This window comes from Haliotis rufescens, unplaced genomic scaffold (genome assembly GCF_023055435.1).
Source record: "Haliotis rufescens isolate VD_foot unplaced genomic scaffold, xgHalRufe1.0.p SCAF_11, whole genome shotgun sequence".
Taxonomy (NCBI): Eukaryota; Metazoa; Mollusca; class Gastropoda; order Lepetellida; family Haliotidae; genus Haliotis; species Haliotis rufescens.
The window spans coordinates 20,649,624-20,677,071 of NW_025963791.1; the positions used below are offsets into that span (position 1 = coordinate 20,649,624).

General features: G+C 42.3%; 1 protein-coding gene across 1 annotated transcript in view; it reads right to left on the minus strand.

The window, feature by feature from the left end:
- The window catches only part of LOC124137241, a 45,363-nt gene extending 43,136 nt beyond the window's left edge, over nucleotides 1-2,227 (minus strand). The window contains exon 1 of the mRNA XM_046503463.2: nucleotides 1,967-2,227. The gene's annotated coding sequence lies outside the window, so the exon portion shown is untranslated. The remainder of the gene's footprint in view (nucleotides 1-1,966) is intronic.
- Nucleotides 2,228-27,448: the final 25,221 nt, after the last annotated feature.

The following is a 27,448-nucleotide window of genomic DNA, read 5'->3' on the forward strand; positions in this document are numbered from 1 at the left end:
GATTGCAAATGTCGAGAAACAAATTGAACCCTGCACAGAGCAAATAAGACGAGATTGGAAGATTTTTTTCATGGTCTGTATTACAACCGCTGCGAGTACGCGTAATGCCTGACGACGAAATACGTGTCAACAGAGAGCATAATCCGCATTCCAATGTACAGGTGTGATTGCTCCCGCCACAGTAATATGTTTGTTTGTTTGTTGTTTAACGCCGCACTCAGCAATATTCCAGCTATAGGACGGCGGTCTGTAAATAATAGAGTCTGGACCAGACAATCCAGTGATTGACATCATGAGCATCGATCCACGCAATTGGGATACGATGACATGTATCAACCAAGTCAGCAAGCCTGACCACCCGATCCCATTAGTCGCCTCTTACGACAAGCATAGTCGCCTTTCAATGCTAGTATGGGTTGCTGGAGACCTATTCTAAAACAGACCTTCATGGGTCCCACAGTAATATGAAAAAAAGGCAAGGGAACAGCTAAAGACAATTTAAACATCGGTAAAAAGTTAACGTCAATTCTAGAGAACATCCATTCTCGATTATCCACCAAAAGAGCAGAAAAGGCGTGTATTTTTATGCAAAATCAGTCTTCCAGCTCCCGTTCACCCCTGGTATGTCTCAATGGGACATCTTCACTGTGGGGGCCTTACTGTTAAGGATGCGTGTATGTTTTACCATTTTTTTTTTACAAATAACACTCTTTAACTGTCATGATACTTAATTTTTACAAACTGACACACTCAATGCGTGGGAGATTTATAGTCTTTCGTCCCTCTCTAAAGATTAATTTCGTATACATTTTGTATATCAACTCTCACAAAGGTGCACTGGATGGAATAGCCTTTATTCACATAAGGTCTAATATGTTTATATATGGTATAATATTGTTCCTCTTTGGGAGAGGAGAAAACATATATTCCGTTGTGAGTTTAGGACCTGTCTTATATTTCTCTTCACATATTTAATAAATGTAGGCTATGTATGGTACAAATTACGATAAAATCATATTAAATAGATTTCCTACATGCACCTGAGTGCCAATGTTATCATCAGTTGGGAATATGACCGGACTGTCAATACAACTCGTTCGAAATTTCATTGATTTACTTAACAGATTAATCGATTATACAGGTAGTGAAACGTGATCAGAATTAAGGGTATATAATAATTTAGAATTTTGTTTTTACTGTCTTGTTACATTTTTAGCATGTGTTTTATTTGTGTTTATTTACCAGGCATTCTTGTCAGTTGAGGCAGGGAGGAGTGTTTACCCCAAATAGTGATCGAGTTCATTTACCAGTAGAATTTAGAATTTATCAAATAAATTAAAGGTATTTTCAGGCGAGTTGTGTTGTGACGGGAGTGAATCAAGCAATTTTGTAAATGACATAGATTTTCAGTTATTTTAAAAAATGGCTGAATTTAGACATTGACTGTAGAATACCTAAAACAGGTGGGGCTCTGACGACTACAGCGACAAGGTGTTATCGAGGTCGGCATAGTGATTCACACATTTCCATTTTAACGAATGACAATTACGTCGTAATGTACCTATAGGGGCGTTCTCGGCGGCAATAGTTTCCGGGCTAACAGGGTTATACTGTGTAGAAGAACAGGGCTGTAATAATTACCCTTACATCACACACAAACGTTATACCTTCACAAGACAAAGTGATCCGATTAGCGAATAGGTTTATCCATTGTATTGTAATCTAAACATACCTATTTTATATGTCATATACCTATTTACCTATATATATATACACACGACAGCCTACCAGCTTACCTTTACGTTCCATATACCTAGTGACCATATCAAGTTATAATACCTGCACCAAACACACCCGTCAATTTTTGTACGCATTCTAAACACATGTGGTAATGTCTTTCAATCCAAAGGTCGTCTTTCATTGACGACGTCAAATCAATATACGAGAATCACACTGACTGCCTTACCTGTGACTTCAAAGACGCCGGTCAGGTAAATTCCAAATCCAGTGATGTTATATCCCACGTTCTCTACACTACCATTTCAGCTTGTCAGTGCTGATTACGAACAAGCTAGTCCAGGCTTGGACCTTGGCGTCTTTCAAGGAACAATCACGAAATGTGTTCTCTCAGTGATGAGAGCGTTCACTGACTGAGTTGACTGTCCCCGACCAGCGTGTTGACTGTCACCCGCTCGCCTCGGCTGCCGCTTGAACCGAAGTGAGGACCACCGCATACCTTGCCATGCATGCCTGACTCGCGGACACCGATACACACTCGCCTCGATATAACGCGCATATTGGGTTAATCCCAGCACACACCCGGAATTTGACTTGTTTTCTGAAATGATTGGAATATTTAACTATTTGAACTCCTGTTTATGATACCATGTACGTAAATGGAATATTTAAACTGAACTTTAACGTTTATTTATATTTTTATTTAAAAAAACCCAAAAATTTCGCAATACTTTTTTATAATAATAGTTATTAAAAACATTACAAATCGGAACATGAACACAACGGTGACTTTAAACGTTGCGACATAAGGACTCGTAATCACCATGAATCATAAACAGATTTCGTGACAACACATTCTAAAGGCGACTTTCATGGGTAGTTAATCATAAGTATCCGACAGCCACCCGCCCAACTGGTCAGATCGCTGCTTATGTTAGGGGTATCATTGTCGGGTGGGTCAAATGGCGACATTCCAGTTAAACGCGCAGTAGCGAGGTAGAAAATCTTGCCCCCCGGTGACGCCAACGGGACAATTAAAGCTATTCAGAAACAAAAGATATAGACTTCTGATGCACAGAAAGGGGTGATCAACAATTTCAGGCGACAGGTAGCACTCTCATTGTGAGAAAGGCGCTATCTAAGTGGACTTATCAAAACACTAGACGGATTTATGAGAAGATTTACCGCAGTAGCCATTCATGACACTTGGGTAAAAGTTACAAAAAGAATTTATGACGTTTATATAACTTCCTTCGCCCAAGTTATTTTTGTGTTTTATTTGTGAGTGAGTTATAATTTAACGTCGCATCGGCATTATTTCAGCCATACAGCGACGAGAACATGTTTAAATAGTTACAAGTCCGTCATATTAATACAGTAAACTACGGTTATAACGAACACGGTTATAACGAACTGGCGGATATAACGAACTTACTTTTTAGTCCCGACTATTTGCTGTAGTTATGCTGTATATATGCTTATAACGAACTACGGTTATAACGAACTAAAAATAGTAGTTCCTTTGAGTTCGTTATAACCGTAGTTTACTGTACATCAAAATTACATTTAAAAGCAAATTTGTCAAACATATTTTAGGATACCAATACTATTTACAACTGTTTAAAACACGGGTCAGAAGCCACCAACAACCAAAGCTGGGCCACCTCGCTGGGGATCATGGGAACGAGCATTGTCTCAGCTTCCACGATTCCCGCATTAGTCGTGGAGTAACCCTGTGTTTGTTGACACTATCGCCTATTACTATCAGCTATATTTGTGGCTTGATGATTTATTGAACCTTTCTTCAAATATCCCTGTTTGCTTAAGGTCTTCTTTGGCAAAATTTAGATGCAGTAACTTTGGGTTAGCTGTAGAAACTGGTAGATACACAGATATTGAATATGCAGTGACTGTGCTCATTTTGTAAACATAATAATCAGTTATATATTGAAGATGGATTTCATGTTATGTTTACTTGTAGTAGGTATAAGGTATTAAGAGAAATCTATCTAAGCAACCATCTACCACATGAAAATAATAATTATCAAAATCTACCTATCATCTTGTTAATCTGTTGGCATCTACAAAGAATGAAGTGTTGTACACTGTTAGGCTGTATCTTTATAAAGTACATCTATGAAGGATAGTTGGACCTGTCGCATAACTTGTACAGCTGTGTGTTTAAGTATCCACAAAATGTAACGGAAAATAAGCATGCGTCTCTAAATTATATGAAATGACTGTATTATAAGCTCTGGCCTTTATACTAAATAAATCTGTCTGTATGTCTGTCTGTTCAGTGAATAAAGTGATTGTTTATTAAGTTGTGTCTCATATGGTGTACATACTGTTCTGACCTGGGGCCGTTTTGACTCGCTCCCCATACAAGACACACACACGCACGCACGCACGCACGCATGCACACACACGCACGCACGCCCCCCCCCCCCCCCCCCCCCCCCCCCCCCAACACACACACACACACACACACACACTAAACAGTAAAATACGGAACATGTAAGGCCAGTTATGGCCGAGGAGACACTTTAAATACTAATATGTACAGGGTGATTAGTTCTTACGTGGTAATACAACTGAACTGAACTTTATTTTACTCAAGGCTACTGCCATACTAATTAATCTCAACACGTTGCCTATTTGACTTCATTACTTCATCAAAGGAGCAAGCGTCGCATACAGGAAACGGTATGTCTCAGTTCTCTGCCGCCCTCATACGTGCATGTGTTTCGTTTAAATTGTTTGTTATACATTTCCGTCGTTGTAATCGTTGTAAGGAATAGCGGAAGAACACACAGCGCTACATCACGTAGCGAACTCTGTATATTTGGAGCGTGTATGTTTATAATTAAAGGGCGACACACACCGTGTAGTGATGCCGTGTCATGTCGTTATGGACGTCACAGACGTGATTCCTCAATGGCCACACCATAAACCCCCTGGCTGAGTATTAGACAGCCGAGTACGTTCTCTCCCACCAACTAGTGCCAGACACGGCCTCGGAGTGTATGTGTCGCCAGTATGTAGACAGCGTGTAGTATTATTCCTTACGCTGCTCAGCAACCACGGATGTGTTTTCATTCAGTTTACTATGCCTTGTCTTAAACACTTCAGCTGAATACTTTTAAAACATCCACGAGTGTCGTTGTTATGTTGTACAATGGCTCATTTACTGTTCGTGATCCAGGATGCGTTTTTTCTCTTATCTAATTATGTCGAGAAAGAAGGTTATAGTCTAATAAAACAGGTCTGCAAGTTTTTCACATTTGTTATACATTGTTCGGGGATTTTACAGTCCAAGTCAATAAACAGCTCTTGTAGTCATGATGCAACTCTGAAATGAACATCACTATCGTAGGTTAAATGAGATCACAGTTGATTCGTGTTGGTTCAAGATCTCCCATGGCGTATTCGTGTTCCTCCGTAACTTCTGACAACATTTATGCAATGGTACAATGCTGTCTCTGTCTTTATTTCTGAACATTTGTTTTAGCATGTCAAAATACACGATTAAGTTCTGGAGTTGGGTTGTGTTTTTATCCGACATCACACTGTTCACTTACTGAGTAGCTCTTATGGCCTGTAGTTCGTATGATATGTTGTTCTTGTGGCCTGTAGTTCCTGTGGCCCGTTATTCGCATGGCCTGTAGGTGTTGTGGCCCGTAGTTCGTGTGACCTGTAGTTCTTGTGGCCCGTAGTTCGTGTGACCTGTAGTTCTAGTGGCCCGTAGTTCGTATGGCCTGTAGTTCTTGTGGCCCGTAGTTCGAATGGTCTGAAGTTCTTGTGGCCCGTAGTTCGTATGGCCTGTAGTTCTTGTGGCCTGTAGTTCGTATGGCCTGTAGTTCTTGTGGCCTGTAGTTGCTGTGGCCTGTAGTCCTTGTGGCCTGTAGTTCTTGTGGCCCGTAGTTCGTATGGCCTGTAGTTCTTGTGGCCCGTAGTTCGTATGGCCTGTAGTTCTTGTGGCCCGTAGTTCGTATGGTCTGAAGTTCTTGTGGCCCGTAGTTCGTATGGCCTGTAGTTCTTGTGGCCTGTAGTTCGTATGGCCTGTAGTTCTTGTGGCCTGTAGTTGCTGTGGCCTGTAGTCCTTGTGGCCTGTAGTTCTTGTGGCCTGTAGTTCGTATGGTCTGAAGTTCGTATGGGCTGTAGTTCTTGTGACCCGTAGTTCGTATGCCCTGTAGTTTGTATTGTCTGAAATTCGTATGGCCTGTAGGTTTTGAGGCTGTAGTTCTTGTGGCCTGTTATTCGTATGGTCTGAAGTTCGTATGGTCTGTAGTTGTTATGACCCGTAGTTCGTATGACCTATATTTGTATGGTCTGTAGTTGTTGTGATCCGTAGTTCGTATGGCCTTTATTTCGTATGGTCTGTAGTTGTTGTGACCCGTAGTTCGTATGGCCTTTATTTCGTATGGTCTGAAGTTGTTGTGACCCGTAGTTCGTATGGTCTGTAGTTGTTGTGACCCGTAGTTGGTATGGTCTGTAGTTGATGTGATCTGTAGTTCGTATGGCCTTTTTTTCGTATGGTCTGTAGTTGTTTAGACCCGTAGTTCTTATGGCCTGTAGTTCGTATGGTCTGTAGTTGTTGTGACCCGTAGTTCTTATGGCCTGCAGTTCGTATGGTCTGTAGTTGTTGTGACCCGTAGTTCGTATGGCCTTTATTTCGTATGGTCTGTAGTTGTTGTGACCCGTAGTTCGTATGGCCTTTATTTCGTATGGTCTGTAGTTGTTGTGACCTGTAGTTCGTATGGCCTTTATTTCGTATGGTCTGAAGTTGTTGTGACCCGTAGTTCGTATGGCCTTTATTTCGTATGGTCTGTAGTTGTTGTGATCCGTAGTTCGTATGGCCTTTATTTCGTATGGTCTGTAGTTGTTGTGACCCGTAGTTCGTATGGCCTGTAGTTCGTATGGTCTGTAATTGGTGTGACCCGTAGTTCGTATGGCCTGTAGTTCGTATGGCCTGTTGTTCGTATGGCCTGTAGTTCGTATTGGGGTAAGCCCGCCAAAGACCACATGAATACCGGTACCCCACGCCTGCAATCGACAGTCGCTTATCAACCATCACCCATCGGATACATCAGAAGTTTTCAACCAGCCAAACTATATAAAATCTTTCATGGATAACATGTTGATATAATTTAAGATGAAATCTGTCTCCCGTAGATTGGGGTATTCAAGAAAGCCAACCCATAGGAATACGTACTACCATATTTTGACAGCGATACGGAGAAATAAAGCTTTCCTAGGCAAATAACACTGAAATGATAACTATCCCGTGTAGTGCATCAAAATAACTATTCCATGTAGTGTATCGTAGACATATCATCTTTATCCAAAGCCGAGTATTGTATTAGATGCAGGTTAGCAAGCGGACTCAAAGAACATGTTTCGAGAAAACGGAATTAGACGCAACGAGTGTCATTAGTCTCATCCCTTGTTTCTTGTGCGTGGACCACAAATGACACACCTTCTCCAGCGTCCCGACTATTGGAACTTGGACCGGCATCGGCCAGAATATAAGCTATAAGTTTACACTATCCATGTTAATTGCTTCGTCATGTTCAACATGAACGCCAACGCCAACCTGAATCCTCCACAATGTATACAGCAATACAAAACAGTCGGAAAAAAACTTAAATTGATTTACAGTAAATGTTCACATTTCCAAGGATATTGTCGTCGCAGTCCTTTCTAATTTTTAAAAGCAATCGACAAAGACCTTTTCTATCAAATGGAGAGACAGGGTGGACCGCGCTTTGATGTCATAGATGAAGTTTTAGGGATGAGCTGGAGCAATGCCATCCTACTTGCACAACAGGCTGAGAATCCCGTCCAGACCACATTCTTTACCTGTGGTGATTATACTTGTTTCCATCACGCGAAAAAACAAAGGCGGTTAAAGGATTAGAAACAACAACAGAGCTGAACTAAATGTGGACATACCATACATATATATAAATGTAAATAAATTGCGGAGAATAATCCAAGAAATTCACGTTATTGTAGGGTTTGAAGCATGATGGATGGCTGGCGGTGAGACAACGAGTTTGTGATACTGATGGTCCGTGAATACGTTACAACCAGTGTTTCAGCTTGCTGGGACGTGTTATGACGTAATACGGGATGTAATGGTTCATACTCCACGGACAGTGTCAGGTTTGTAAACAATATTTGAACAGTTATATCACGGGAGACTTATACGTGTCTTTCCCACATTTAGACCCTAAACAATTTTATCTGTTAAACACAACCCTAAACGTGTCAGAATTACGTGACAAGGAGGATGTTTAGGTTTGTGTTTTGGAACTTAAAAACAATTTTTTACAGTGTATGACGCGACCACCGATCGAACCACCGATCGAACCACCGATCTTCCTCTCTAAAGGCAGAAGCTGTATCCACTAGACGACGGACGACCTATTCTTTAAGAAAGTGTCAACATCCCCCAATATGGTTGTAAACATCAACCGTGGCGCCGTCCGAGCGGTCAATCCTCTTCTAAATGGACATAAGTCATTGTATGGTCATAAAGTGTAAGCGGCCACTTGATCACATGGCATGTGACGGTTATCAACGTAACTCGCATCTGTCCGGGATTAAATGACATCATATGTCATGTCCGCTCACCCCCTTTGTCGCCGCTTGGATGTTAAACACGTATAGTTACCCAACATGCCTCATTGCCTCCTGTCAGTCACGTGATTTACAGCCACAACGTCTTGTCTTGATATTGTTTGTCCGGCTGGAGTGGCTATGTGTACTTTCTGGTTAGACGTGATGCCATTACGAACAAATGTTTGCGTTCCTTGAGATATGTACCTTGCCTGTCTCCCGTGGGCTATACCTTATCGTTTCATAACGTGGACCAATCGCGTTTCTACACCCGGAGAACATAGTGTTAAGACCCAGATGAGCTTAGATGGAAACACAGTGCCTATCAGGTCCATCTTGCGCAAAGTAATCTTAAATTTACAACCATTGTAATTCCAATACGTAAATAAATTGTTGTAAATGTAAGGTTTTTATTTGTAAGCAGGTTCATGTGGATGTCAACACGTTTATGTCAAAAGTCAAACTTCACGATTTCATCTTTAAAACACACCCTACGTCGAAACTCCAACTGTCTCCCTTAGAGACATCACGACTAGGTTTGTCAGCACCATTCCCGTGCTCGTGTGTTTCACCAAAGTGGTACACTTCAAGGACCTGCATCACGTCGGGTATCCTTCCAATATAGTACTGAAATATAGTTAACAGCGGGGTTAAACCCAACTCCCTTACTTACCAGTACACCACGAGATGTAATAGGTTGAGTTTAACGCCATGTGATTCATGAGTCAATGTACTCGTCATACAGTGTGTTTCTGAAGGAGTGTGGCTGGGGTGATAGATCAGAGGATACGATGGAACCAGCAATAGTCCAGCTGTAGTCGTAGTTGTATTGTGGTGCGTGGTCTTGCTACGTTTCTCCCCAGCTTCCCTGTATCTACACTGCGTCTGCATACGACGTGTTCAGTTACGGGCTTCAGTCTGTGGTTGAGGTTACATTCATGTGGTTTGTTTGCTTGTTGTTTGTTGTAAATAATCGAGTCTGGACCACACTCCAGTGATTGACATCACGAGCATCGATCCACGAAATTGGGATACGATGACATGCATCAACCAAGTCAGCTAGCCTGACCATCCGATCCCTTTAATCGCCTCTTACGACAAACATAGCCGCCTCTTACGACAAGCTTAGTCGCCTTTTACGACAAGCTTAGTCGCCTTTTACGGCAAGCATGGGGTGCTGAAGACCTATTCTAACCCGGATCTTCACTGGTCCACATTCATGTGTAGCCATATAGTGGTGATTGTGGCATACGTTGTGCGGCCGTCACGGAAGAAACACTTGGCATCACAGCTGCGAAGATCCTGTTCAACCGACCTGTTTCAATCTTCATCACCTGGAGTCTGTGCATTTACGACAGCTCAAGACATTCGTTTCCAATGAAAATTGAATATCCCACATTACCTTTAAACATTTCCCTTTTGACAGTTTGTTTCAAATCCAATTTGACCCCGTGACCCCTTTCTATAATCGCATTTTCAAAACCACCGTCCATTTTGATACAGTTTGTACAATGTTAGTGACTCCCTGGGTAGTGCTGCTGTGATTATAAAATAGATGCTTTGTACGTTGACAGTTTAGGTAACCCACTTTCACCCTACGACTGATCGAACACGACAGTGAGAGAGTTTATTCAGTATTGAAGGTCTCGTGGACAAACACATTTCATGATACTTAACACGATAGCGGTATGTGAATGTATTAACTATTTTCTAAACGCAAAATCCAAATCTATTATTCAATCTATATCTATAATATAATGAATAGTAATGCTTAACGTGATAATAGCAATTTTTCTTTTAAATAAAGAGCAAAACCTCTTACAACATAAACATTCTTTTGGGACATCACAGTGGTAAGGTTTCCCCTTATATGTGTAATCAATCCCCCTCTCACCCCTCACCAACGATGTAACCCGGCATCCCGCCCTGTAACCCGACCCTCCCTTGACTACCCGTGTACCCAGGGGACATACATGGCATTCTCCCTCCCCACAAAGCGGTGAGACCTTTAATGGCAAACCTCTGACGCGCAGTTGGTAATGGCCACTTACAGTAATCCACCCCTTCAAGAGACGGTAAAAATGTAAACGTTATACGACGTTCCCTTCCCATCCCACCCAAACCCGAACCCATTAACCTCTACCTGTCAGTCCCCCACGACACGTCTTCTCAACGGCATCCCTAACCCCATGACACATCACGTGACTCACCACCCGTACCACCATCCACAGCAGGGGCCTCTGGGAAGGTGGTAACGGTGGCGTGAGTTCTACACGGAGTTATCCCTCTTTCATTCCTGGGACCATGATCCCTTCAAGAAGTATGTCAGTCTACTGGCCCAGTCGTGAACATAGATTAACAACAGCCGTGCCATTGATGCAGCATCTGCCGTCTAATATAGCGTCCACGTCCGCAACCTGCGTAATTGGGTGACTCGGTCTGATGATGAGGTCGAGGTGAAGGCTTTATAGCTGTAAAGTTTTAATATGTGGACATATGATACTCAGAAATTTCTGGGCTATTGTCATGGATAGGATAGATTTACAAACGACATTATAGAGTTTAATGCAATGAGTCATTTCGCGGTAACACCTGTTGTGTGTGGAATCTTACAGCGATAGAGTACTGCGTATTTCAGAAGAGAAATAGCATACAACAACGCTATATAGATGTATACGTTGAACTGGAACCAATGTCACAGCATTCATATCATTTTACAAAACACCACATCTTTTTAAACCTATTATCAGCGCTGACCGCAATTCAGCAACATGGCAGATGTGTGTGATTAGTATTATTTTTAATGTTTAGTAGATGAATTATGTTTTCCCAACATACAGGGGCTCCAGTACTTTTCAATGTTAGTATATCGACAGTTCAATACTTAACGTCTGTGGCCAAATTGCACATTAATTTTGTTCCTACAATGCGAGGATTATGTACAAAGTCATTTTTTTCTGTTTAAACATGGGCTTTAATATCATGTACAGATTAAAATTAAAAATGCAGCAAAGAAGGTTTGGGTGACCCTGGCACAGTCAGGCTAATCATCAGCTCAGGACCCTTGCTCCCTCTACACGCAGCCCAAACAGCAAATAGGATTTCTCCCGGGAAGCGCTGCCTATTCAAACCCATCCAGAACTTTTCGGAGAATGTGAACACTCATCTGCATTACCCAGAATGTCAGAAGGGCTGTATTCCTAGCAGCAAACCCGGGTACTCTCCCTATGTCAGTCAACAGATTGGGAGGTACCAAACCTAAGGCACCGAGAACAATGGGGAGTCGGACAACTTGGTACTTGGGATGCAAGCGAGACATTTCGAAAGCGAGGTCCGCATATTTGCCATGTTTTTCCTCAATCTTGTCAATCACATTCGTGTCAAAAGGGATAGAAAATCCAATGATATAAATGATTTCATTGATTTATCCAAAAACCACAAGCATGGCGAAGACGGTAATAATAGGATCGAGCCACTCCATCATGTCGTTTAAGATACTGTGTTTGTGCCAAAGCTGGGCATCCACTGACAATGTGTTGGACAGTGTCATTAAATTCATTGCATAACCTACATTTCATATTTACATTTTGATGCCTTCTGTTTCATTTTTAGGCCAGCCGAATTCATCAAAGCGAAGGATTCTGCAGTGTTGTCAATGGTCGTTCTGATTGCCTCTCCTTGAAAAACTGAATCTGGGCCGCTTTGATATGGCAATTCGCTTAGTTAACTCTCATTCCTCTACCGTTTAGCCACACAGAACCATCGACAAAATCAACACTGACATTGGGGTTATATGTTTGGCTCGTTTTAGGAAACAGTGGAATGCCTTGTTTTCATCATGTGTCTTGACATGCTTCATAAGAGGATCATCAGACAAATAAATGTGTGTAGAAGTGCACAATAAAGTTCTGCCATGAAGAGCCACCACATTAACCCATAATCCACGCCGTCCCATTATAACTGGTAAATTTAACCGTTTGAGGGATGAGCGAGGGTGATGTCTGGCATGATTCTTCGTGGGAGGATGTCAATACTCTGAATTTCCTGTTTCGTCCAATCAACACCACCAATAGAATACGAAACGTATGCGTGGCTTTGACTTTATTGCGAGCGTTAGGCTCTGAACTCCAGATTTTCTTAAATCTATTGGATGTTTGCGTGTTTTAGGTGGGAGCATGTAACTAACACACGTGTTTATTTTAATATAATGTAAACAACATAGGTGATTGTTTAGCTATCACGTGCTCATAAAATACTTTTGTTTAACCGTAATTTACTCTTAAGCAATGCCACGGGTTGCTGAAAAAAAACCGTATAACGCGTCATGGGTATGCCGCAAACAGGAATGGCGCAAAACACAATATCACCTCTTTGGAGAGGCTATCTACAGCAGGACTACTACCCATGACTTGCCACTAATTTAAAATAATTTCTGTAATGTAAATTCTCTTTCTTGTATTGTAAGAAAACAAGACTACATGTTTGCCGTTTTCTGTTATACTGTGGAAGTACACTACTGCCTTGTTTACTGCGCTTTGGTGTAATCTGACAGGGGAAATATACCAGCTATAGTCATGCTTGTTGCTTCGCATTACAGAACACAAAGATGCAATGTATTAATGTCTATGTGAGCACATTTCGTTTAAATAATAGGGACCGGATGAGGCATTGTCGTTTTTCATCTATTCACAACAATGATATTTATTGTTAGGGAAGAACCATGGTGTTATTGTGTGGACGTTCTTCTCTGTGATGTACACTGTGCTTCAGTCAACATTACATTCCTGTGTTGTCATAAGATCCTCGAGTTGGGTGTATTGTGTTAAAAAGTCCCTGCCGTATATTCAACTAAGTATTCACGTAAACTAGCACAAAGATGTCCTTTATTGTTCGTACTTCAGGGCTACAAGTTAGTGTTGTCGGTATGCATGTTCGTACTTCAGAATTACAAGCTAGTGTTGTCGGTATGCATGTTCGTACTTCAGAATTACAAGCTAATATGTCGGTATGCATGTTCGTACTTCAGGGTTACAAGTTAGTGTTGTCGGTATGCATGTTCGTACTTCAGAATTACAAGCTAGTGTTGTCGGTATGCATGTTCGTACTTCAGAATTACAAGCCAGTGTTGTCGGTATGCATGTTCGTACTTCAGGGTTACAAGTAAGTGTTGTCGGTATGCATGTTCGTACTTCAGAATTACAAGCTAGTGTTGTCAGTATGCATGTTCGTACTTCAGGGTTACAAGTAAGTGTTGTCGGTATGCATGTTCGTACTTCAGGATTACAAGCTAGTGTTGTCGGTATGCATGTTCGTACTTCAGGATTACAAGTTAGTGTTGTCGGTATGCATGTTCGTACTCGCGGGTTACCAGCTAGTTGTGTCGGTATGCATGTTCGTATTTCAGGATTACAAGCTAGTGTTGTCGGTATGCATGTTCGTACTCCAGGGTTACAAGCAAGCGGTGTCGGTATGCATGTTCGTACTTCAGGATTACAAGCTAGTGTTGTCGGTATGCATGTTCGTACTCGCGGGTTACAAGCTAGCGGTGTCGGTATGCATGTTCGTACTTCAGAATTACAAGCTAATATGTCGGTATGCATGTTCGTACTTCAGGGTTACAAGTTAGTGCTGTCGGTATGCATGTTCGTACTTCAGGATTACAAGCTAGTGTTGTCGGTATGCATGTTCGTACTTCAGGGTTACAAGCTAGTGTTGTCGGTATGCATGTTCGTACTCGCGGTTTAAAAGCTAGCGGTGTCGGTATGCATGTTCGTATTTCAGGATTACAAGCTAGTGTTGTCGGTATGCATGTTCGTACTTCAGGGTTACAAGTTAGTGTTGTCGGTATGCATGTTCGTACTTCAGGATTACAAGCTAGTGTTGTCGGTATGCATGTTCGTACTCCAGAGTTACAAGCTAGCGGTGTCGGTATGCATGTTCGTATTTCAGGATTACAAGCTAGTGTTGTCGGTATGCATGTTCGTACTTCAGAATTACAAACAAGTGTTGTCGGTATGCATGTTCGTACTTCAGGATTACAAGTTAGTGTTGTCGGTATGCATGTTCGTACTTCAGGGTTACAAGTTAGTGTTGTCGGTATGCATGTTCGTACTTTAGGGCCACAAACAAGTGTTGTCGGTATGCATGTTCGTACTTCAGGATTAAGCTAGTGTTGTATCAAAGCATAGCAAAACAAACCCTGTAAATACGTAGTTTTAAAAGTACTACTCACTGAATGATCTTGAAATTGGTGTTCCTATACAATTTCTAACCAGCACCTAGCTAGCAACCACGGATATTCTAATCAAGGATCAACCTGACGTTTACATGGTATATATGGACATGGCGACTACCAAGGGCATGATCCGGATACAGTCCACCAAAATATTATATGTGTTACCGTATCCCGACATCATCACCCATACTATCAACCACAGGTTTACCCCAAACTCGAGATACAACCGGCTGTGACGGGGCTGGAAAAATGCTGAGTGCGGCGTAAAATAATATTCACCCACACATTGCTACTTATACAGTAGGCAGTTCCTACCTACAAGCGCTGTTTATTTGTTTTAACGTTGACACTGGTTGAGATCAATAGATTGAACCATGATTTGTAGAGTAATTCAAATGCCTGACTGTTTTTGCTTGTTTATTGTTTAACGCCGTGTTCAACGATTGTGCAAATGTATGACGGCGGCCTGTAAATAATCAAGTCTTGACCTGACAATCTGGTGATTGATGTTGCGAGCCACGCCCATTGCCGTCGGGGCACTATGACAGTCAATCAGCCAAGTCACTTTACCTGACCAGCCAATCCACTTAGTCGCCTCTTACGATCTGCACATGTTGCTGGGGACATCCGGAATCTCCACAGGGCTAACTGAGATGGAAACAAATGCGATACGTCTTTTGCTTTACCATGACAAATTAACTTTGTCACAAATATACATGTGACTTGAATTGACATTTAGCCTTCTTAAGGCTCGTCACGCCAAGGACCCGGGTTCGTTGTCTCACATTGGTAGAATATACGAAGCACATTCCTGGTGTTCCCAATCTTGGGTTGATTGATAAGTTCTGAGCCTCGTTTAAAAGGAATTGCGTATTCGTGTGGAGTTATATTCACAAACACGTGAGTCACCTGAGCAAATTGTTTGGCTGTGACAAGTCAGTTAAATCAGCAGGGATCTGCGACCTTTGGAAAATGGAGCGTGGCATTGAGAGCCTAACACCAGAAATGATCAAGAGAATCCACGATAATGTGATGACCGACCGGCCACTGACTGACCATCATAGTGCTAGATCTGTAGGCATTTCCAAGTAGAGAGTACGACTAGTTGGGTTCCAAAGCTTCTGACATCTGATCAAAAACGCACCAGGAACCATTGTCTCGTGACAATCAAGCTCTGTTTGAAGCTGACCCAGAAAGGTTCTTGCAACGATTTGTCACAATGGATGAAACGTGGGTTCCCCACTTCATGCTTTAGTCCAAACAACACTTATAACAATGGAATTATTTGACATCACTACCACCAAAGAAGGCAAAGACTGTCCCACCAGCTGAGAAGATTATGGCTTCCGTGTCCTGGGATGCCGGGAGTGTCATCATCGTGGACCATCTTCCAAAAGGCCAGACAATAAACGGAGCATATTATGGTGCACGTTTGGGGCAATTATCGGATGAAACGTTGGAAGTTGAGGAAATGTGTGCTCTTCCATCAGTACAATGGCCCAGTGCACTAACCAGTCATTGCTATGGCTTTGAAAACGAACATCCATATTGGGCGGTTTCCTTATTCTCCTGATCTGGCTCCGTCAGACTTCTATCTGTTCCATGACATGAAAAAGGCTCTCACCGGAACCAATTTTGACTCGAATAATGACGTCATAGCGGCTCTGAATAACTTTCAGACAGCCAAGAGAATAAATGGATAAAACCAGGATAAAACACCCCCAACATCGTTTTTGTTTGTGTGTTTGTTGTTTGACGCCGCACTCAGCAATACTCCAGTTATATGACAGCGGTCTGTAAATAATCGAGTCTGGACCAGACAAATCAGTCTTTGACAACATGAGTATCGATCCATGCAATTGGGATACGATGACATGCATCAACCAAGTCAGCAAGCCTGACAACCCGATCCCAATAGTCGCCTCTTACGACAAGCATAGTCGCCTTTTACGGCAAGCATGGGTTACTGAAGACCTATTCTACCACGGATCTTCACAGGTCACATCGTTGGTAAAAGTGTATCAACGTTGAAGGAGATTAAATGAAAAAAAATATAAAAAATAACTGTTATGTCTTCATATAATTTTTCTATGTGGGGTCAGAAGTTATTCATCACTCCATGTATGTTGCTATAGAGAAGTAAAATCATACTTTCTAACTCTTCTGGTGGGCACTCAAACACAATAATATCGGTAAGCTTAGCTTCGGTTTTGACGGTAGCTTGTACAGTAAGTCGTTAACCAGACGGTGGTAGCTAAAGTTGTCTGATGCCACTCAACTGCGTGTAATACAGCTTACCAGAGGCAATGTTGTGCAACACATGTATGTAGGCGTTCCACGTGACTGAAGATAACACCCGTTCGCGGCTAACCTACTTCAACTGCAGAAAGGACAGTACCAGTCGACAGGTGTTTTGACAGCATAGAGATTGATTGACACATCACACCTTTCGTCAATGTAAACATGAAATATACACATTCTAGCTGAAGGATGTTCCTGGTCGTTAACGGACGTGTTGGGTCCGTTTAAACTCGATAACCTTCATTACTTATTAAAACATTTACTGGGAAATTAACTTTATGCAGATAAGTAAAAACAATTATCATAAACAACCTATTGTTGTTTGGATTACTTGATACGATTGCGACTCGTGCCGCGAACATCATGGCCCCCTGACAAGGTAACATTTCGAACAACAAATTACAACCCATCGGTTGAGACTGGTCGATGGAATAATATCCCTAAAATCAACATTTATATACACTTTGTTATTCTCCAACAGTTGCTGACGAGGTCCATTATAAATTCCGCTGTGAAGCCTTTTTGATAATAGATTGTCACTTGTACTTGAAAAATATCTGGCATGGTCTAATGTACAGTCTTTTAAACGTTTGATAACAACGTCAAAAGAATTGAAATACCTGTCAGAATTTATATCGACTGTATTTAATGCCTTGGAATCTAAACACAAATATGCACAGTCATCTTGATGAACATATATTATAATTTGCACTTTGTTCTGCTCTCGTACCACCATTGGTGGTTTATGGCGAAATAAAATGAATCAGAATCTCATGAATAATTCTCTCCTCATCAGAACCGTTAGTCTTTTGTGTCATGTATCATTTCAGTGAAATTTAACAATCATTGAATTGAAATTGTAATATGGATTTATGCCTAGACGGTGTAACAGTTAATAATTGTAATGACGGCCTGCTGTGACTTGGTGAGATCATGCGCACGGATGTTGACAAAGCAATGATCATAGTCAGATTGAATCTAGGATTCAAACGCACCATCGGAAACTGGCATGACTAAGGGACGCAACTCTACACTGGATTGTTGCGGGTCTCTCTGTAACAACAAGCAGAAATCCCAGGCCAGTGATGGTCACAGACATCCACTACCGATATCCTCACTATACCACTACTTCCGGGTCTCCCTGTAACAACAAGCAGAACACCCAGGTCGGTGATGGTCACAGACACCCAATACCGATATCCTCACTATACCACTACTTCCGGGTCTCTCTGTAACAACAAGCAGAACACCCAGGTCGGTGATAGTAACAGACACTCACTACCGATATCCTCACTATACAACTACTTCCGGGTCTCTCTGTAACAACAAGCAGAACACCCAGGCCGGTGATAGTAACAGACACTCACTACCGATATCCTCACTATACAACTACTTCCGGGTCTCTCTGTAACAACAAGCAGAACACCCAGGTCGGTGATGGTCACAGACACCCACTACCGATATCCTCACTATACCACTACTTCCGGGTCTCTCTGTAACAACAAGCAGAACACCCAGGTCGGTCATGGTCACAGACACCTACTACCGATATCCTCACTATACCACTACTTCCGGGTCTCTCTGTAACAACAAGCAGAACACCCAGGTCGGTCATGGTCACAGACACCCACTACCGATATCCTCACTATACAACTACTTCCGGGTCTCTCTGTAACAACAAGCAGAACACCCAGGTCGGTGATGGTCACAGACATCCACTACCGATATCCTCACTATACCACTACTTCCGGGTCTCTCTGTAACAACAAGCAGAACACCCAGGCCGGTGATAGTAACAGACACTCACTACCGATATCCTCACTATACAACTACTTCCGGGTCTCTCTGTAACAACAAGCAGAACACCCAGGTCGGTCATGGTCACAGACACCCACTACCGATATCCTCACTATACCACTACTTCCGGGTCTCTCTGTAACAACAAGCAGAACACCCAGGTCGGTCATGGTCACAGACACCCACTACCGATATCCTCACTATACCACTACTTCCGGGTCTCTCTGTAACAACAAGCAGAACACCCAGGTCGGTCATGGTCACAGACATCTACTACCGATATCCTCACTATACCACTACTTCCGGGTCACTCTGTAACAACAAGCAGAACACCCAGGTCGGTCATGGTCACAGACACCCAAAATGGATGTCCACAATATGCCGCTTATTCCGGTTCTTTCTGTAGCGACAGACGGGACACCAAGATTCTACTGTGCGCATGATGATGCCAATACTATTGCTGATATACAACAAAGTGATATCAATATATACACTTGGCAACGCCATACAATGGACGATAAAAGAGTTACTTGTTGTAACCCTGACTGGTGTCCGGCATTAATGGGATAAAACGAGGACCGTTCAACTCGGAGTCAATATATTGTGTAAGAGCGGGGATATATGTTAAAAAGGCGACATGGTATGTCAGAAGGCTAGCAATATAAAACCATTATTGGGCCCAGACTAGTACAATCAGACACACACACACACACGCGCACGCACGCACGCACGCACGCACGCACGCGTGCATGCTGACCATACGCCTCCAATTGTGGGCGAAATATTCACATTTTTAATGATACGTGTACAAAGTAATATGACATTCGTATCGCTTTCTTTAACCTATAGGGCGGTCGGGTAGCCTAGTGTTTAAAGCGTTCGCTCGCCACGCTGAAGACCCGGGTTCGATTCCCGACATGGGTACAATGTGTGAAGCCCATTTCTGGTGTACCCCGCCGTGATATTGCTGGAATATTGCTAAAAGCGGCGTAAAACCAAACTCACTCACTCACTCTTTAACCTATATCCGAGATGCTAGAGTTCATTCTCGTTATTTTCGCGTTTAAAGGAAGCAAAGTCTGTTTATTGCTTTATTGTTAATATCGTTCTGCTATCTAACACAGACCCCTTACAGTTTTGCTTTAAAGGTTCTCTACACAAGAAATACGTTGGTGGTTTATACAGGAGTGATATATTGGCCCTACTGGAGGTTCAGATAGCAGATTTTCCTATTTGTACAGTGACATGTGAAACGAGTGCAAACTGTGCGTTGCATTGTGCTTGTGAGTCCAGAGTTGTACGGATATTACATAATGTAACGTGCAACAGGCCTGTGCTTGACTATTTCGTGCACATGACCTCCGACGATACTTTTCAGTGTTCAAGAACCTCGACTTGTGTTTAACACCGACAAGAATAAAAATAAGTTGGTGGGTCGGTGTCATGCAGTATCGGTGCACATTTCTAGCACATTCTTTAGCACATTTTATATCAGCGTTTTTCTTAAATCTGTTATATCAATAGTTATAAACCTACTGGCTGTTTGTGTAACTCGATATGGAGTTTTTGAAATTGTGGTGACACCTCGCAGGAGGGCTTACAATCATTGTAAACCCTTGATAGAACAAAAACTACGAACAGCCTACGAGACGCACGTGCAGATTTCGTGCCATTGCGAGACGCACGTGCAGATTTCGCACCGTTGCGAAACCCACGTGCTGAGGTCACGGGTTTTTTATTGAACCGAGTTCACGACTGCAGGCGATATTTCATCTCCGATACAGGTTATACAATTGAGAGTTTTTGTTACAGTTATTTAATTAAAAACGTTGTCTATGCGATGTTGAACAAACCATTTCTCCTCGGGATTACCAGCGATTGTAAACCCTGACAATCGGGGAGAAATGGTTTCTCCTATACATTCATACCATCTCGGAAATGTTTCTGTTGTAACTATGGATGTCATACTTTGAATATAAATAATTAATGCGTATTCTGCAGTTCCCTTTGTCTGATACAGTGGCACGTGTCGATGTATGTTTTTGAAAGAATAAAAATAAACTTAATGCATTACCAATGATCGCCATTGACCTTGTGGTGTATAGGACATTATTACTACGCCAGCTGGTTCATATGACCTACTGGCTTCCAATCCCGGTTCGACCCGATTATGGCTTGTCAGCATCACACCCGTGCTCGTGGGTTTTACTGAAGCGGTAAACGTCTGAGATATTTGTCACTTCGGGGTTTCGTCCAACATCAAGCTGACACGCCGTGATATAACTAGAATACTGTTCATGGACAATCGTGGAATGCGTCTCAATATATGTATATGCATGTACAATGTTAATGCTATTGAATTACAATTTCCTATTTCCGTGTGTGTGGCTGTTTGTATTAGACCGGGCTGATGCCGATATATAGTGCTAGCCCAGAAAGTGCTAGAGATACCATGCCGCAGTTTAACATGAATACCTCACTCAGACACAGTATACTGATTCCGAGCCGACCAGTCCTTGCTTTAGCCCCTTTATGCCGCCAGACAGGGTAACACCAAGAACCGTCTTTTAATGTATTCCGGTATGACGCAACCGGGGATCGAACGCCGGACCTTCCGTTCTCCGAGCACGCTCTACCATGTACGCGGTGTACGCGAAGAAGAGATGTTTCCAATGTGTACCATTTAATGACAAAACTGACAATCATTCAAGTGTTAGCACAGATTGTCTTTATTCTTATCACGATTTGCTGCAGAGGATTTCCAAACTTCACACGCTAATCCTGCGAGACAAATGGTGCATCTCGAGTCATGGGTCTATGACGTCACATCTGATGCGTTCATTTGTGCATCGAAACCAATCTAATATCTCTTGAATATGAGTAAGTCGTAATATGCTAGTATTAACATACACGAGAACATCAGGGGTGGAATAGGTCTTCAGCAACCCATTCTTGCCGTAAAAGACGACTATGCTTGTTGTAAGAGGCGACTAACGGGATCGGGTGGTCAGGCTCGCTGACTTGGTTGATGCATGTCATCGTATTCCAACTGCGTGGATCGATGCTCATGATGTCAATCATTGGTTTGTATGGCTCAGGGTCGATTTTTTACAGACCGCCGTCCTATAGCTAGAATATTGCTGAGTGCGGCGTTAAACAACAAACAAACAAACAAACTCATATATTAACCAATATGTATGGTTTACGCGTTTCTTTTGGTAGTGAGTGCACATCACTGCATAGCGCAAAAGCAGCTGTTGGCTGGCTCTGCAATAGACAAGCAAGTGCGCTGATATGTTGTATAACGCGAGAAAGTCGTCAATAGCGCTGCCTCTTCCGTATTGATGTAACTATGACTACCGATCGATGTGATGTAAGATATTCAGTAAATGTGAAGGTGAACTTGTGAAAACTTTAAAAGAACATATGGAATGATGTTTAGATTCACCGGTCCGATGCAAGGAAAGTATACTGAGTCAAATTAAAAACTTCACATTTTTAAAAGTAATCCCATATATGATATACAACGGACAAATGTATCAGAGAAGGTAATTTTTAATCAATTATGTCCAAAGAAGGATTTTAATTAACGGTGGTAACCATAATTTGTTCCAAGCACCTACGGTATTCGGTAATATCATCAACAGTTTAAATCATAAGTCCCAAGCACGAGAATCTGATGGCACACAAGTTCAGTAGCGTGTATGGCCACCATGTGCGTTGACAACTGCCACACAACGCCTCCGCATGGACCTTGTGATGCTTGTGAACACATGATTGGGAAGACGACGCCATTGTTGCTGCAAAATGGTGCCAAGATCTTGCAAATTCTGTGGTTGGTTCTGGAGAGTGTGCAGACTTCTGCCAAGAGCATCCCAGACGTGTTCGATGGGATTGAGGTCGGAAGACCTTGACGGCCAGTCCATGACGTTGAATCCCGCATTCTGAAGGAAATTCCTTGTCAAAATTGCTGTGTGGGGTCTGGCATTGTCCTGTTGGAAGATCAAACCGGGTCCATGTGCCGCCATAAAAGGCAGAAGTTCTGGTGCCAGTACCTGGTCGCGGTAAGCAGCAGCGTTGAGGTTGCCATGGATGACAAGAAGCCTGGAACGTGCATTGCCACAGAAAGAACCCCACACCATGACACTTCATGACAATCTGTCAACTTCCTGTACACAACACTGGAAGTAACGTTCATGACGGCGCCTCCACACCCTCGGGATTCATCACTGAAGACGACTTGATTCCGGTTCCTCTGAGTCCATGGTAAGTGTCGCTGTGCCCACAATTGACGTTGACGTCTGTGTAATTGAGTCTGAATCGGCCCGCAGTATGGCCGTCGTGCTTGAAGGTGAGCAGTTCTCAGACGGTTTCGAACAGTTTGCGCACCCAGTCTACCCCTAAACAGTTCATGTCTGGTTGATGTAGCCTTCAAAAATCGGTTACGGGGGTGACGTAAGACAATCTGACGATCCTCTGCATGTGACGTCACACGTGGTCGACCTGTCCGAGGGCGATTAGCGGTTGTACCCGTTTGCTGTAGACGCGTCTGTAAATCATAAACAGTCCGTCGACTACAACCCATCGTCCTTGCGACTTCAGCTACGGACATTCCCGTCTGCAACATGCCGATGGCACGTTCACGTTGCACATTTGAAAGGCGTGACATGACAAATGGCCGTAAAGACTTTTGTTTTCTTGTGTTTTTCTTTTTTTGTTAATGACTGCTAACAAGTACGGCTGAAAACACGTGCGGTATTATGGCCACGTGATCAGTTGCACGTGAAAAACCACTTTTGCCACTATAGTGCTGTGCACATGATTTTGATCGATTCACCTGCACAAAAACGGGTGTTATCTGAAGACAATACGCGACCATTACTGTTTAAATACACAATAAGGGCCCACAATGATAACTGGTCAAAATCTTAAAATTTTAGGATTGTGAAGTTTATAATTTGGTTCAGTATATCTCGGCAAGCGCCGTAGGTTTCCTTGTATATTACACATGAAGGCAAACGTTTTCACAAACCTTGAAATATGCGGTTTTTATCATGTTAATACCAATAACAGTCATACAAACACATGTAAAAGACATGGCATTGGATGGTGTAAACAAATAATAACCTGAAGCTCGTCGGCAGCTATATCACCTCATCACGCCCAAAGGTACCAACAGATACCGCCTCGCTCAGGGGACATTGTTTACTACGTACATGGGGGCGGTCGGGTAGCCTAGTGGTTAAAGCGTTCGCTCGTCACGCCGAAGACCCGGGTTCGATTCCCGACATGGGTACAATGTGTGAAGCCCATTTCTGGTGTCCCCCGCCGTGATATTGCTGGAATATTGCTAAAAGCGGCGTAAAACCATACTCACTCACTCACTCACTCACTACTACGTACATGAATACAAATGATGATATAAATCTAAATAACTTAAACTACTATGATTAAATTTAAAAAAAACATAAACAAATTCTAATCTAAATGGTAATACAATATATGATATCAATTTATGATAGCAATATAGCTGAACTCTATATAATCTATATAACAGCTATGGCGAAGTGTATCTGGCATCGTTCATATCAATCAAATTTCAGCATGCACCTGATGAGAAATCTGATGGTTTATGAAGTCGTCACGGCGACGTCAGTATATACAGGTACAACACGACGACAACTGTCAGATGGAGACGTGAGTAGGAAGAACGGTTTAGGTGCAACTGAAATGGACCGACTGTCATCTGCATGGATGGATGTCTTGTGTTTCCGGTTAACCACTGACAGTCGTGCATGTCATTTACATATGTCCTTGAAATGTCCATCTTTATGATCAGTCAGTTAATTTATTACCGTGTCCATCGGTACACTGACGTGGCATCATAGGACAGATGGCTGCAGAAATTAACACTCGAACAAATCAGCCCAGCCCAGATTCAGGCGCATGTTATAGCCAGCGTTAACGATGTAGGTCGGGCGTGGCGTGGCGTACTCTATGTACACTCTACGTGCTCAGTTTCTCAGATGATGTAGCCATCCTGGAGACAGTGTGATGTTTAAATGTCACAAAAGTTGACAAATTTCGTGTCATCTGTCATATATTAAAACATTAAGCCACTTTATTGCACTTTAAGAAATATCACACAACTAATTTGAGAAGTAATGAAAAAATAATTAACATTTATGAGTTTTTTTTACACGATTTAACATTGTTCGTGATTTAGGAGCCACAAGGGCTTAAAACGTAAAACAATAGCAGCCTTGTATACATTATGACGTTGTCGCTCTCGTGATTATAGAGACGCTTCTTTTGATTCAGACATCGCGTTATCATCTCTATGTTTTGTTTTGTTTGTTTGTTGTTTAACGCCGCATCCAGCAATAGTCCAGATATGTGACGGCGGTCTGTAAATAATCTGGACCAGACAGTCCAGTGATTAACATTAAGAGCATCGATCTACGCTATTGGGATACAATGACATGCTTCAACCAAGTCAGCGAGCCTGACCACCCGATCCCATTGAAATAAGCATTATCCTCATTCAAAAGTAGGCCCTTTTGGGGCATTCCGGACATAATGTGCTCCTGTTTGTCTTGCTTGTCGTCACAGATGAGGAAGGTGAGGTGAGGTGTAATTGGGTTTTAACGTCACGTCCAAGATTATTGCACTTATATAGCGACGTGCAGTGTGTGTGTGTGTTTGTGTGTGTGTGTGTGTGTGTGTGTGTGTGTGTGTGTGTGTGTGTGTGTGCTTGTAATAGTCCGGACTGGTGCCGATTTATAGTGCTATCACACTGAGATACCATGCCGCAGTATAACATGAATATCCCACTCAGACACAGTATACTGACTCCGAGCCGACCAGTCCTTGTTTTAGCCTCTTAATGCCGAGCGCCAGACAGGGAAACAACAAGTACCATCTTTTAACGTCTTTTGGTATGACGCGGCTGGGGATTGAACCCCGGACCTTCCGCTCTCCGGGTAGACGCTCCACCACTAGACCACGGAGGCGGTCAGATGAGGAAGGAATGGTTACAATGTGTGACGTGTCTTTCTTGATGCTACGTGGATGTACTATTACGAGTAAGCCGGTCCCCGCTGCTTTGTTATGTTAAAATAACACTGACACTATCATATGTTACGGCTCCGCACGCACGCACGCACGCACGCACGCACGCACACACAATAAACAGTAAAATTTTGACCATGTAAGGCCAGTTTCTGCCGAGGAGACACTTTAAATACTATTATACACAGGATGATTAGTTCTTACGTGGTAATACAACTGAACTGAACTGTATTTTACTCAAGGCTACTGCCATACTAATTAATCTCAACACGTTGCCTAGTTGACTTCATTGCGCCTATCAAAGGAGCAAGCGTCAACTGAGACAGCAATATCAGGGTACAGTTTCACTCTGTTTTACCACCTGCACCAGGTGCAGCCAAGTAAATTAATCAGGTTGCACAACCAAAATACTGGCTGCACCACTTTATCATAAATTGAAACACTGTATTTTCAGTTATTTTGAATATTAAATAAATTCAAAGAGAACATAAACTTGAGAATGTGCTGCAATATTTTAATTTTGGTAAATCTGTATATCGCTTTTCACATCATGATATCCAGTAAACAACCCCAAAAAGAAGTTTCAAAGTGTCTGTTTGACTGTAACCTCATTAGTGACTGTTCTAGTGGCTATTGTGAAGAGTTAGACCTGCTGAGTATTTCACTAATTTTATAAACTTTTGTTTCCCGGATTCAAAAAGATGTGCAGCCAGTTAAAAAAGAATCAGTTTTCCACATTTATCAAATACAACTGCTGCCGTTCACTTGTGGTGGAAATATTACCTTCACTGGGTATATCCTGGCAATATAAGTTACCTATACTAGCAGTGTTTTACCTGCACTGGTGCAGCTTGGATATAGCGAAATCGATCCCTGAATATGTTATGAATATGACACCGTATGCCAGAAGCAAGAATACGCTATTTCCGCCTGAGACACTACAGAACCATCTTTATTTCATGTTACCACACATTACAAGGGGATCAGAAGCTCACCTGCATTTTTCTATTCTAATTTTGACATAATTTTAATATATATTAACAAGCTGTTATATTCATGTTGTCCTATTCATGGCAGCACCTGTCGTACTGTTCACTACCCGCAGTGTAGACGTAAACCTAGAGTTGTGTCCATGGCCATGTTGTGGATGTGTTCACACTCATCTGCACCTCCAACGCAACAATTCAATCGCCATGACATATATCTCTGGCCAAGAAGACCAAAAACACAATGCTAAAAATTGTTAAAGTTTAATTGACACACTGCTGGTATAATTCATCCCGTGCTTGAAATACTTACCCATGCTTGCCCAAAAAGGCTACTATGCTCGTCTTAATTGCGTGGATCGATGCTCATGATGTCAATCACTGGATTGTGTGGTCCAGACTATTTACAGACCACCGCCGTCATATAGCTTGAACATTGCTGAGTGTGGCGTTAAACAACAACAAAAACAAAAACAAACAGACAAAACAAATCATATGCACCTACAACGTATCAATTCACTCGCCATGACATACATCAAAGGCCAAGAAGACTAAAAATAACAATACTGAAAAATATTCAAGTTTTATTGAACCACTGCTGATATAATTCATGCCGTGCTTGAGATACTTACTCCATATTAAAATTCAAGATAAACCATAAAAGGCTAAATAATCACATGAGTAATATTCAATTAGG